General features: G+C 40.7%; 1 long non-coding RNA gene across 1 annotated transcript; it reads left to right on the forward strand.

The window, feature by feature from the left end:
* Positions 1-10,256: 10,256 nt before the first annotated feature.
* Positions 10,257-12,550, forward strand: LOC117824477. Its single transcript, XR_004633597.1, has 2 exons — positions 10,257-10,754; positions 12,164-12,550. It is a non-coding gene; the product is annotated as an uncharacterized LOC117824477 (long non-coding RNA).
* The last annotated feature ends 309 nt before the right edge of the window (positions 12,551-12,859 follow it).

Consider the following 12,859-nt stretch of genomic DNA (forward strand, 5'->3'; position numbering starts at 1 on the left):
TTCCTCCTCCTCCTCCTCCTCCTCCTCATAATCATCATTACTCCCCCTCACACATATGATGTGCGCACATGCATGTGTAATCTGACTTACATGGGTGCATTCACTCAACATATTTGCATGAACAGAAAGAATAAATGATGTGATGAAGTCGTATGTGTAGAAGTTGCATAGGGCATTTAAACAGTCAGGAGGTTTGGGGATGTTTTGAATATTTTGAAAACTAAGATCACTTTTTGTCAACTGTACTATTGAATAGTTTAAATCAGAATAAGAAACTTTATTTAGTCAAATTTGTGAGAAAAAAGTTAAATCTTTATGCTTCATTTCCACATTGTGATGATCAGGACAAAGCTTGAATGGCAGGAATTCAAACATGTGTCCCTCTTTTTTCCAAAACAGTACATTTTCGTGTGTGTGTGTGTTGTGTGTGTGTGTGTGTGTGTGGTGTGTGTGTGTGTGTGAGGGTGTGTGTGTCTCGTTGTCTGTCTGTGTGTATGACTCAGGGTATGGACCACAGGCCACGTCCTCCACTCCTCTGTGGGAATCAATGAGATTGAATTCTGAAGGTTTTCTCAGGGGCATCAGGCCTGCTTGTCAATACTGCTCTGTGTCACAAGTGCATTTTGTACACATACACACTGAACACTTACACACACACACACACACACACAACACAAAGTCACACTTCCAGTTCAGTGTCCCAAGCCAGACCTCTCCCCTGCCTCTCCTCTTAACTCCATCCTACAGCTCTCCAATCCTCAATTAAACTTGACCCATTTGACCACATTTTCCATCCCTTTATCTGCATCATCTTATCCTCCTTACGTTCACACAAAGTTTAAAACTTTTTTCTCATAAGTTTTCTGATAAGTTATATTACATTTGTACCTATAGACAGACCTCATACCACAGGGAGCATGCACTAGGAAACTAGGATGGAAGGGAGTACAGCGCCACAGTTTCCCCCCATAATCCACCTCTGTTACTCACTTCAGAGAGGATCAGAGGTAGAACAACTCTGCCCCAACTTCCACTATTGTCCCTCAAACATTGCAGACGAGGAGTAACAGAGGGGTTAATATCCATCATTGAACTGGCAACATGCAAGTTCCCTTCAAATCTCTATTCTTGGCGAGGCAGCTGGGAGGTCAGAGGTCAAATAAAGAACACAATCTTCAAAGTCTTTCAAACTTTGACCTAAACACTCAAGTTTAATATCAATCTATTTTTTCTACAGTGTTTTATCCCTGACTTGTGGTCATGTAAAACTCAGACAGCGTCACCCGTGACTGGCGGATGATAAGCGACACAAGCTGTGTGATTTATGACCGCTGCTGTGATGTTTCTGCCGTGTTCCACTGTGGCATAAACTGCTGATATTCCCAGAGTCCTTGCATGGAAACCCACCGTGCTCTGAGGGGAATCAGCCGATCCCCCCCTTACCCCCCACCCTACCCTGTTTCTAATTTGAAAGGGCCCTTGAATACCTGCTGGCTGCGGGCTAAAAGCCACAGACACAAAAACACACACACAGTTGACACACACACATAATCACTTACTGTTGCTCTTAAATATGGCTCTGGGGAGTTTGAGTGTCATTCTCAGAGAGGAGTGAAGGCCCCTGGGCCAAAGCTGTGTGTGTCTGAGTCCGATCTGGTTTCCTGCCACACGGAGGGAGGCCTTGGAGCCTGAGGCTTGCCTGGAGGCTACAGCCAGACCTTGAAGGACAAGAGATACACAGACAAGATATGCTGTGTCTCTTCTGTACAAAGCCAACAGATTATAACAAGCCAACTGAAAAACAGAGATGTACAGTGGAATTACGAGGAAGTTTCTCTTTTGATTTCTGTTTTGCATCCTTCCTCTATAAATACACGCAGCTTCTTTAAACTATCTTGCAGATCCACTTTAAAGCCTCCTCCACATATGCGCCGACTGTCCCCTTCACCCTCCACACGCAGACATAGACACACACGCTTGTAGTGTTAGCCCCCGTCGCTTAACAGCTGCCTGAGATGTGGCAGTGTGGCGCACCCATGCTTCATCATTGTCATCTCCCCATCACCTGCATTCCTTCTCCTCCTTCGCCTTCTCCTCTCGATCCCTCCATCCTCAGCATTTCAGACACAGGGCTCTGACAAGGGCACATCCATCCTCTGGTCATACATCACCTTTATGGGGGGGATGGTAGAGGGGGTATGGGGGGAGGGGGCGCAGTACTGTCCCAAACTCCTTCACAAGTTGGGAGAGAGCCAACTTGCTATTTGTCCTTTTCCCCATTTTCCTTTGTGTCTGAGGAGTGGGCTTCTTTGTTTGGTGACACCCCGTAATGTCTGCGTTTAATCTGGTACAAAATTTCAAATAATCCACTTTGTCAACATTTTTGATGGGTCTTAATTCACCATAAAATCTGGTGTTCAAGACACACTTTTATACCTGTTTTTCTGTCTAAAATGTTAAATGTGTCCAATACACCAGAGCAACCAACAGAGGTGTGCAGAGTTAATCAAAGGTTTAACTCTGTTAACCGTTAATCTGTTAACACAGTAGTGTTGTAGTACTCAAGACCGGTCTTGGTCTTGAGGCTGCTTATTTCCAGTCTCAGTCTAGTCTTGGAATCAAAAGCATTTTTACTCGGTCTTGTCTCTCGGTCTCGGACTGGTCGGACTCCGTATTTTATATCAAGACCGGTCGAGACAACCACTGATGCACTCTGTGTCCCTGTCATTACTGTGATAAAAAAAAAAACGAAACTTAGGGAGTCAAAGAAAGGCACTAAGACAAAACCAAACCTTGTTTGTTGCTGTCAATAGTATTTAAAGCTAACCTAAATAAAACAAACATAAGTATTTTATTTGTTAACTTTCATAATGATTTTTCATTGATTTATATGGTCTTAGTCTTGACTCGGTCTCGATCCCTTAATGTCTTGGTCTTGTCTTGGTCTCGGTGTATTCTGGTCTCGGTCTTGGTTAATGTTGTATTGACGATAACACTGTAACACAGACGTTATTTTGAAATTCTGTTCAAAACGAACTGAAACCAATCTTTACTATATATCACATGATAATCATAAAGATCCACAGATTACTTAAAATCTACCAAGATCATTTAGCTCAGCAAGAACCGGCTCTTTCGGCTCCCAAACAACGCTTCATAGTACCATTTCGGAATACAAGAGCTGGCTGTTAGAGCAAAGATGTTGGTAACTGACACAGTATCCCTACATTAGCTGCCATAACGTTAATATGTTGACGTTACAAAAGACTGAACTCAACTGAGGTTAAAGCTGCTGTTGGTAGTCATGATATAAACATCAGTTCTGAGAGAGATTTCGAATGTCTACACTACCCCTCCCCTCTCTGCTGTCTTAACCCCGCCCACAAAAGATCGTTGTGCGCTTTCTATGAGAAAGAAGTGGCTTCCCAGCCAATCAGGGCGACGTAGTGGGGCCGCCACTCGACCAATCAGGACGGAGGATGGGGAGTAGCTCTGATTGGTCAGTGATAACGGGAAGGAGGGGAATAATAACATTGCTTGATACAAAGGTATTGGAAAACAGAGATTTCGCCATAATCTCAAATTACTCCACTTACCGATGAGTACCGATTGGTATTATGACCTTTTCTCCAAACCCAGCAGAAAAAAAGTAACCTTTTTGACACCATTCCTACCAACTGCAGCTTTAACGTCCGTGTTTGAAGTTTATAAAAAAACATAACATTTATTTTCAGCGATTAGCCACTATACTAGTATAAACTGCAGAGAGAGGTATTTCAGACCAGGCTGGCAGCATCACTTTTTCATAGCTTTTTCTATGGTTAGCTCATAACGATGCATTTAGAGGAAGACATGGTCTACTATTTAGTAAATAAACCTTGTGAAGTGCTGACTTTGAGTACAAGTAAGTGACTAGAGGAGGTCTGGGGTGTTTTAGCTGTCTAATAGTATTATACCAATACTATCAAGCCTAAATGAAACATTTGCATTTAGGCTTGCTAGTGCTGACCTTTGAGGTTACAAAGATTTGAAGAGTCCAAAATAAAGGAGGCTACTTAGCTTACTAGCTGTGTTGTGCCATCTGTTTTGATTACACCTTTCTGTTAGATTACAGAAGTTATTATTTTTTTTGCCTTTATGATAGGACAGCTGAAGAGAGACTGGAAATGTGGGGAGTAGAGGTGGGGAAGAAATGCAGTACATGGTAGCGGTCGGGAGTCGAACCAGCAACCTCTGCGACGAGGATTATAGCCTCTGTATGTGGGTTGCTTAGACTGCTAGGCCACCAATGCCCCTTCTGTTAGTTTATAAACTGCTGTACAAATGAGGAAGACTAGTTATGAGCCAGAATTTGAAGGTTCATGGAAATATTTAAATTAACTGAATAAGCCATTGTCCTAGTGCTAGCTATGCTTACAAGCTTGCTGATTATTACACAGCAAACACAAAAAAGAGTGCTTATGAAACCAAAGCTTAGAGGCTGAGTTATTATGATATGAATGCAGTTTCAAGCTTGTTTCTCCTCCTTTTGTGATGACAATTGAATAAAGTTATGTTGAATCCATTATCCATACAATCCAAACATGTTAACAACATATTAAGTAGGTAGTAAAAAAAAAGTTAAGAAAACAAAAGCTTTCCAGCTTCTTCAACTAGCATGTTCATGGCTAGCTATTACTGCTGTTCCTAAAAAATGGAGACTCACTTAGCTGACACATTTCTTGTTTATCCTTCCATTGTTGTTTGAGCCCCAGCCTCCACTTTATGTTTTGTTGTTTCAAATACTTAGAAGTTTTGCATCTGTATCTTCCAGCAGGGAATAATTAAATGACTAGCTCTATTAGGTTCATGTGTAGAGAAGGAAGAGAAGATAAAGCACTGTGGCCTTTCTTTGTTTACTTCTTCTTGCAAGGCTGTTACTCAGAGGACAACTCCTACTCCTCCTTCAGCGTTCTCCTCTATCCCGTCCTTTCTCTCCCTGTCTCCCTCACCTGTTCCTTCACTTTTCACACCTGGACTCTATTCTTGGCTTTTTGTTTACTGCTTCTATTTCCAAAGTCCCATCCTGCCTCTCTTCCTCTGTTCCCCCCTCTCCTGCTGCACCATCTATCACTCACTCCCTCCTTTTCACCTCTCCCTCTCCCTGCTACCTTCTCTCTGTCTGTCCTTGCTCCGTTTCTCCTCTGGCTCACCTCTCATTAAGCCCCTGTGCCTACTGCCACCATGCCCAGTGTCCACCCACACGTCTCACACCTCTCTTTCTCACTTTTTTGTCTCTTAACTCTGTCCTTCTTTCTCTTTTCATATTTCCCTTTAGGCACCCTTTCTCATACTAATGTTCAGGCTCCATCTCCTTCTTTTATGTTGTCTCTAATGTGAGGCATCATGTCCGAACTGTTTGATTTGTATAACGCTAAATAACATTAAAGATGCAATAATTACTTAAAGAATGAAAAACACTCTTTCATTAAAATAATTAAAGCTTTTTGTTACTCCCACTTACATACTGTACATACATCATATTTCTGAGTTGTATTAACTATCCTCATAGAATGTAGAGTCAACACAAACTCAATATCTCTGTATTTGCCCCTTTGTTTGTTTTTTCTTGGTGTTTTTTGGGGGTAAATATATAACAAACACTGAAATAGCAATACTGTATGCAGAATACTAACAACACAAGATGCCGAATTTATAACTAAAGGAAATAGTAGATTGCCATGAAGCTTGTTTGAGACAGCTTACATGAACACTTAAAAAGTCAGAGTAACATTAATGTATCTTATGCACATTTTTCAAGAGACAAGTAGCTGTGCAAAAACAGATTAACAGCTGGCTGTGGAATTACTGGAAAACCACATACACACCAATTCAAAAAAGACGATCTTTACAGTAGAAATAAACAGCCTGGTACAAAAGACGAGTGTAGTCTGGACAGCTCATTTCTCCATCAGCACACACTGTGAGGGGGATGATTTTTTTCTAATGCGGCAATTTTTAAGATATTGAGATTACGAGTCTTCCAATGAGAGGCACAGCTGACTTGATTGACAGGCGGGAACACTGTAGCTGTTGGCTAGGAGGCTCAAAGCCCGCCTCTTTACGTCACAATCAATCGACAGCAGCAATTTGGCTCCCGCCGACGATTGGCCTCAAAACAGCGCTTCATAAACAGATGGGTGACGTCACAGACCCTACGTCCATATTTTATCCAGTCTATGCTCTATTGTTGTTTCCTTGAATCATATCTATATTTCACACTGTCTTACCTGCTGCTTAAACTGCTGACATGGCTTGAGGAGTTGCATTACAGCCAGAAATGGTGGAAGTAGGGCAAGTCCTTCCTTATCCAGTGGGCATCATGGTACCTTATTTCAAAGAAAAATATGTATGTTGGTTGATGGAAAGAACCATTATGAAAAGTACCATTAGATAATGAACAATTATAGCACAAGACTTTGCTTACTGTAAAAAGTTCAAGTCAAAAGAGTACGAAGTAAGCACCAACAGAGTTCTGAAATGTGGTTGGAAACAGGTTGAAATCAGGAACATCTGAGACCTGATTTCTGTTGGATTTTAATTGTTAAAGTACGACATCAGTGTGTCAGAACTTGTCAGAAGTGAATGTGTGACAGATCTGATTAAGCAGATTTCCCAGTGAAATATGTTATAAAAACAACTTCAAACAGTGTTTGAATGTCTTCATGGTGGCCATAGCCGTTTTTTAAACGTTGAAAAAAAAATGCTCACTGGGCAAAGTGAAACCACCTGGGAGACATGTATGGTAAATGGACTTCTATAGCGCTTCCCTTGTCTTTTTGACCACTCAAAGCGCTTTTACACTACTTGTGTCATTCACCCATTCACTCACTGGTAGTAGAGGCTGTTACATAGTACCATCAGGGACAATCAGTGTTAGCTAATCTCATTCGTACACATTGACACACCGCTGAACAACAGTGGAAGAAATTTGGGGTTCAGTGTCTTGTCCAAGGACACTTCAGCATGTGACTGCCGGCGCTGGGATGAACCTCCAACCTTCCGATTGGTGGAAGACTGACTCTACCCACTGAGCCACAGGCGACATATCTGGTCTTGCACAATAAGCATAAAAATGCCAACATGGTTGTAACAACACTCTACCTGATGACATTATCTGGCAACTCCTGGGCTTTGAACTGACGATATCTGTTGCACATGGCACACGATCGTCTGGTTTTCGGAGACTCCGGCGAACTTGTTGAGAAGTTATGATGCTGCTGCTTTACAGTCAACAGTAGTCTAAGGTCCTCCTCTTCCAATCAACTCACCCTCCCACCTGCTCGCTTGACTACCATGGGGTCGAGAGCCTTCAGCCGCTCGCCCCCCCCCCCCCCCCCCCCCCCCCCCCGCCTCTGGAACTCTCTCCCCCTGGACGTACAAAATTCCACCTCTTCCACCACCTTCCACCACCCGCCTAAAAACTCACCTTTTCCGCCAAGCATACTCACTCTAATCCGTCTCTTTGGGACTGGAATCACTTCCCCTCCCCTTTCATTTTTCTAGTATTGTTTCTTTATTCTAATGTATTTATGTATTTATTTACTGTTTGGTGTTGCTTTTATTATTGCTGTAGTGTTGTAAACTGACCTTGAGTGTCAAGAAAGGCGCCTATAAATAAAATGAAATATTATTATTATTATTATTATAACAGTTTTACATTTTATGATTTAGAGTGAGATGTAAAAGTACAATCTGCTTGGCAGATATCATGACTTAGTCTTTCAATACTGACAACAGTGCGTAGATTTTGTGAAGTTGAGACTCACGGTGGTTCTCTTGAAGGGGAGGAATCCACCGCACTGCAACAAGGCTTTATGCATACAATCAACAATATATCAGCATCTACCTCACAGCCCCCTCCCTCACTGCCTCCCTCCCATGTTTGTATGTGTTTAGATCACCCGGCAGCCTTACCTTGACCGAACGGCTCCTCCATTGATTACTGCCTGTACTTCTTCGTTCAAAAACATAATGCATCACAAAGACCAAACTGTCCGTGAAGGGCTAAAATAATTGTTTATAATAGACCCTCCACTTGCAATGACAAGAGTGCTGTGATGTGTTTTAGGGTGTAGACAAGAGCTCCCGCTTTGTGCTCAGGTAATTTTCTTTCCAGGCGTAAGTGGTCAAGGTCCGGCGTTTTTAAACACATGTGAGTGATGTGTTGTGGGGGAACTGTATTGTTTCAGGAGATGTGCCAATGTCCATTTGGAGAGCAGCAACACTCGTCTCCCCACTTGAGGAACAATGGAATACACTTCAGAGATGCTGCGTATGAAGTATGTTTATGAGTGTGCTTGGACAATAGAGGACGATGTTACACAACACAAGAAATGGGTTTGGCTCTGAGAGAAATGAGGTGGGCCCAGCAGACATCCTTGACATTCACCGATAATTAAAACCCGTTGACATGGTGAGAAAAAGACTGTTTCACAGGCGGTGTTTGCAGTAGCATATGATTGCAAAAAAGAGCTGCAAACACTCTGAGTACAGGAGAAAGTGGGCTGGAGTCATTTAGGGGTGGAGAATTGTTGAGGTACAGTGATAGAGGACACATTGTGTTGGTGTTTTGTTTGACATAAAAGCCTGCTAACAGCTACTGTAAACCAGGAGCTCTGCCAAGGCTCACAGGTGTCATCAGGGATCTGGCTCCATGCCACAGAGAGAGGACCCAAAGGCCCTGCGGCTCGCCTGGAGGTGCAACCCTGCTGCGAGATTCTCTGAAAGCTGAAGGGGAGGGGAAGAGGTCATGAGAGGACAGAGATAAGGAGGAGATGACCAAGTGAGAGTGGGGAAAAAAGGGTTTTACCAGGAGTGTACTTACTGATTTTTGAAATAGACTTCCCTATATCTAATGTTAAGCAAGGGAGAGAGAATTTCAAAACGAAATTTTCCACCCCAACTTGGTAGGTGTTATAATGGCATGCTAATGGTCTAGCCGTTCCATCAAAGGTATTTATATTTACACTGAGGAAAAAGAGGGTAAAAAATACAGCATGAAGAAAAAAATGCCTTTGGTTAGGTCAGAGTGTCTTCTAATGACCTCATTTACGAACAACAAACCCTGAAACCAGGAAGGCAAACTCACCGCACAGCAAGACCTCTCCCTTATCCCTGTGTGACAGAGTACAGAGAAAAAGCAGGATTGAGAAAGAGAGATGAAGTAGAAAATTGGAGGCTAAAGGGAGGGAACGACACATGGAATTAAGAAAGGAGGAACACCAGATGAGAAAGACGTAGAGAAAGTGTTGGTGGAGGTGGAGAAAAAGGAGCAGGGATAATGAACCGGAGAAACAAGAGATGGAGACAGGAAGGTAAGAGAGCCTAAAGGAGCAATGCAATTAAAACAACACAAACACAGTCTCCGTGTGACTGCTCAACCTTGCCAAAGAAAATAGGTAACCTCTGTTTCTCGGGTGCCCATGGGAGCCGCAAACCAGCGAGAGTTGTACCCCTGTGTCATCCTACAAACACTTACCCCCAAAACCCCCTCCCAAAAAACGCACTACAGTTAAAGCTCCAAAACTACCTTCATCATAACACAGTACAGCATATGATGTTCACTGGATTTTGTGTTACCTTTTTATGTCAACAAAGTGGCAAACGTATTTTAGCTTCATGCTCATTAGACTTCATTGATTAGAAAAGTAACATTTAAAAATAAGAACTGCAAAGAAAAGTACTTCAAATTTTTCCTCAACATATTAAAACTAATTATTAACGTGAAAGATGAACCAACAGAACATGAACTCTTTACCATAACTCAAGTCACTTACAGAATCACATGTTGTTAAGGTTGTCAGGTGTTAAAAAATGAAACCAATGCCGTTGTGCAACTTACTGCAGTTCCTTAACTTTCCACTAGAGGCTGACCCCAAAGCCCTGCGACACTTGTTAACATTCATGTGAAAATGTTAATTTTACAGCAGAAACAAACATGTTTACAGGCTGGTTTCAAAAAATTGTTTGAGTCTGTATAGCCCAATTCTCTATTTGCTCAAACTGCATGAGAGTTGGAATTTTTCTCAAGACTTATTTGTTTTGAAGGGATTACACCTACGCGTTTTGCATAATTAGAGGTGTGGTTGATTTGACTAGCAGGTGGTATTGCAGCTGTTTCTATGGAGGTATTAACAGTTTGATTTAGCTGCCCCTTTCTGAAGCATCTTGTAATGAATATTTGCCTGAAATGCTAGCTTAAACGTACTGTTTCTTAGAGGGGAAAATAAACTGCTGAAGCCTATTATTCTACTGAAAACTGCAACAAATTGGCAAACCTATAGGTCAGCAAACTAGAGCAAATTTGAACTAATGTGAAGACATTGTCAGCAACTATGTAAAAAAATATCACATTTTTCATGTTGAAAAAACAATTAAAGCTTTATTACCTCTGGAGACAAAGTTTGACAAAACATACTGAGTAGCACTCATGTTCAACTGAAGGGGAAGCTAATAAAATATAAGCTAATGTCACAGGTACAGTGTGTATGATTTAGCTTTTTTAAATAGTTTAAGCTAGCAACCAACTGATAACAACTCAGCTCAGTGCAACCTGCCGGAGCTGTGAATTTACAAATGTAAGTGTCTTCTTAAGGTAAGTATTTATCTGTACTGAGCTACTGTAGAAACATGGCATTGCTTCATGGAAGGGCTGGTTAGCTTAGATTACCACAACAACAAGGAGGAAGCAGTTAGCCTGGCACTGCTCAGAGGTAAGAAAACACAGAAAAACACTAATTTTAATTCTGACTTCTGACTAAAATATGAAAAAGACTCTCACTTAAACCTTTATAACACTGTCATTTGTCTTTCTTCCTCTTTTTTTGTCTCTACCTTTGTAGGTGTAAAGAGATAACTTGGTTGGCTTAGATTAGCATATAAGAAATGAACCAGATAGCCTTGCTCTATCCAGAGTTGACATTACACAGCAGCACTAATGTCAATGCTTAATTATGTTTTAAATATATACACTGCGTTCCAAATTATTATGCAAGTTGCATTTTTGTGAATATTTTAAAAACTATGTTAACAGTCGTTTTCAAATGTGTCAGGAAGTTAGATAGTGAATATATTTATTCAACTGTGTGGTTAAAATTATGCTTTTCTGCTGTATTTTTAAATAAATGCAGAATCTACTAGAAATGAGTGTGCCAAATTATTATGCAAGTTGGTGATAAGAGTATATAACTTGTGAAAATTAAAAACTAGGCACCTTTAACGTTCCATTGATTGAAAATAATAATATTTACTACATCTGTACATTTTTATACAAAATAAAACTGTTAATGTCTTTGAAACATTTCAAATGTAAAGTGTTTCTTGAATGTCAAATATAACCTCCTTTTCTTCCAGTGAGGGTCAGAGGTCACTGGTAAACTGATGTAGTGAGGTTTCTGATGACTTCTCTGCTGACACTGTGAGCTGTACCTTGTATGGTTTTCCAAAGATGATCTTTTGAGCTGTATTTCTTGCCATTGCTGTAAATTATCTCCTTTATTATTGACCACAAGTTCTCAGTCGGGTTGAGATCGGGTCAGCAGGCAGGCCAGTTCATGCAACTTGCATAATAATTTGGAATGCAGTGTATTAGTCTAACACTTAACCTCCACAACTCTGTGAATTATCTTTTTTCTGGTGTGCTGATTTGAGTCTTTTGTCAGAGTAAGGCTCACATTATTTCCCCTGTAATCAGCAGCTGGTATCCTTACATATGACAAACATGACAGTGAAATTCATCCTCTCATCTTAATTAAACCAGATAGTTCAGAGATCTTGGCTCTAAAATGTTAGACTGTTTAATTTCAAAGTTGGTGAAAGCTGTAGCTGTAAATTATTTGAAAAAACACAAATATTAAACTACATTACAAGGAACTTTATTGTGGCAAATAAAACTAAAATGTCTTTAATCACCATGGACAGCAATGACGATATATACAGTACATATTTATGTATTTATTTAAAATGTGAATAAAAGCTTAAAATGAAGAATCATTAAAAAATAATAAATCTAAATTGAAATGTTTTGTCTCAGTTGTCAGCACTGGCGTGATGAAATGTCACCCAGTTAAGATGAAAAAGAGAAACAGATTAAACTGCAAAGGTTAATTTCTTTTCTTGACAGTGGGCATAAGTGCATCCAGCCATCCCTCCATCCCTCTCTTCTTCCATCCATCTGAGCATCACTAAAGCCCATCTTAATCTCCCTCTTCCACAATCACGGAACAAAGAGCAGAGTGCTGGCAGATCCTTGTTTTTCTAACTAATGTCGATTACATATTTGATAAACATGCATTTGCATTAGCATTAGCCGAGGTCAGGATTAGCAGCGTTCATCCTCAAACTGTTCTGTCTATGCTTCGCCTGTTTGTTGATCTTTTTTTTTTCTGGTTGTGCCTTTTTCCCCCCCTCCTGTTGTTTGTGGCCATCTCAAATCCTAAAGGACACGACTCCACACGAGCGACGGCACAAATATTTGAAAGGGTGATTAAAAATCGTTTGGGAAAACAGATTATTGACTGTTTCTTTTTTTTTTTTTCCTTTTTTAATCAATCTGTAAACACAAACAGCCTGCTTTAAGGAGTCAAAAGGGGTCAGAAACAGTTAACATTTTATCTGTTCATTTAGATTTTACCTCACAGACATTAATATTAAATTAACAGTCATCGGCTTAATAGGTCAGACGTAGTTGATCCCTCAGTTTGCCTTTACCCCTTGATACGTAACATTTGCAGCAACAAACAACATTTACAAAAAGTGCAAGGCAAAAAAAAAAAAGATTTGTAAGTACATCATGAATGCCCTTCATCAGTCTTCTGTC

Source organism: Notolabrus celidotus, chromosome 13 (genome assembly GCF_009762535.1).
Source record: "Notolabrus celidotus isolate fNotCel1 chromosome 13, fNotCel1.pri, whole genome shotgun sequence".
Taxonomy (NCBI): domain Eukaryota; kingdom Metazoa; phylum Chordata; class Actinopteri; order Labriformes; family Labridae; genus Notolabrus; species Notolabrus celidotus.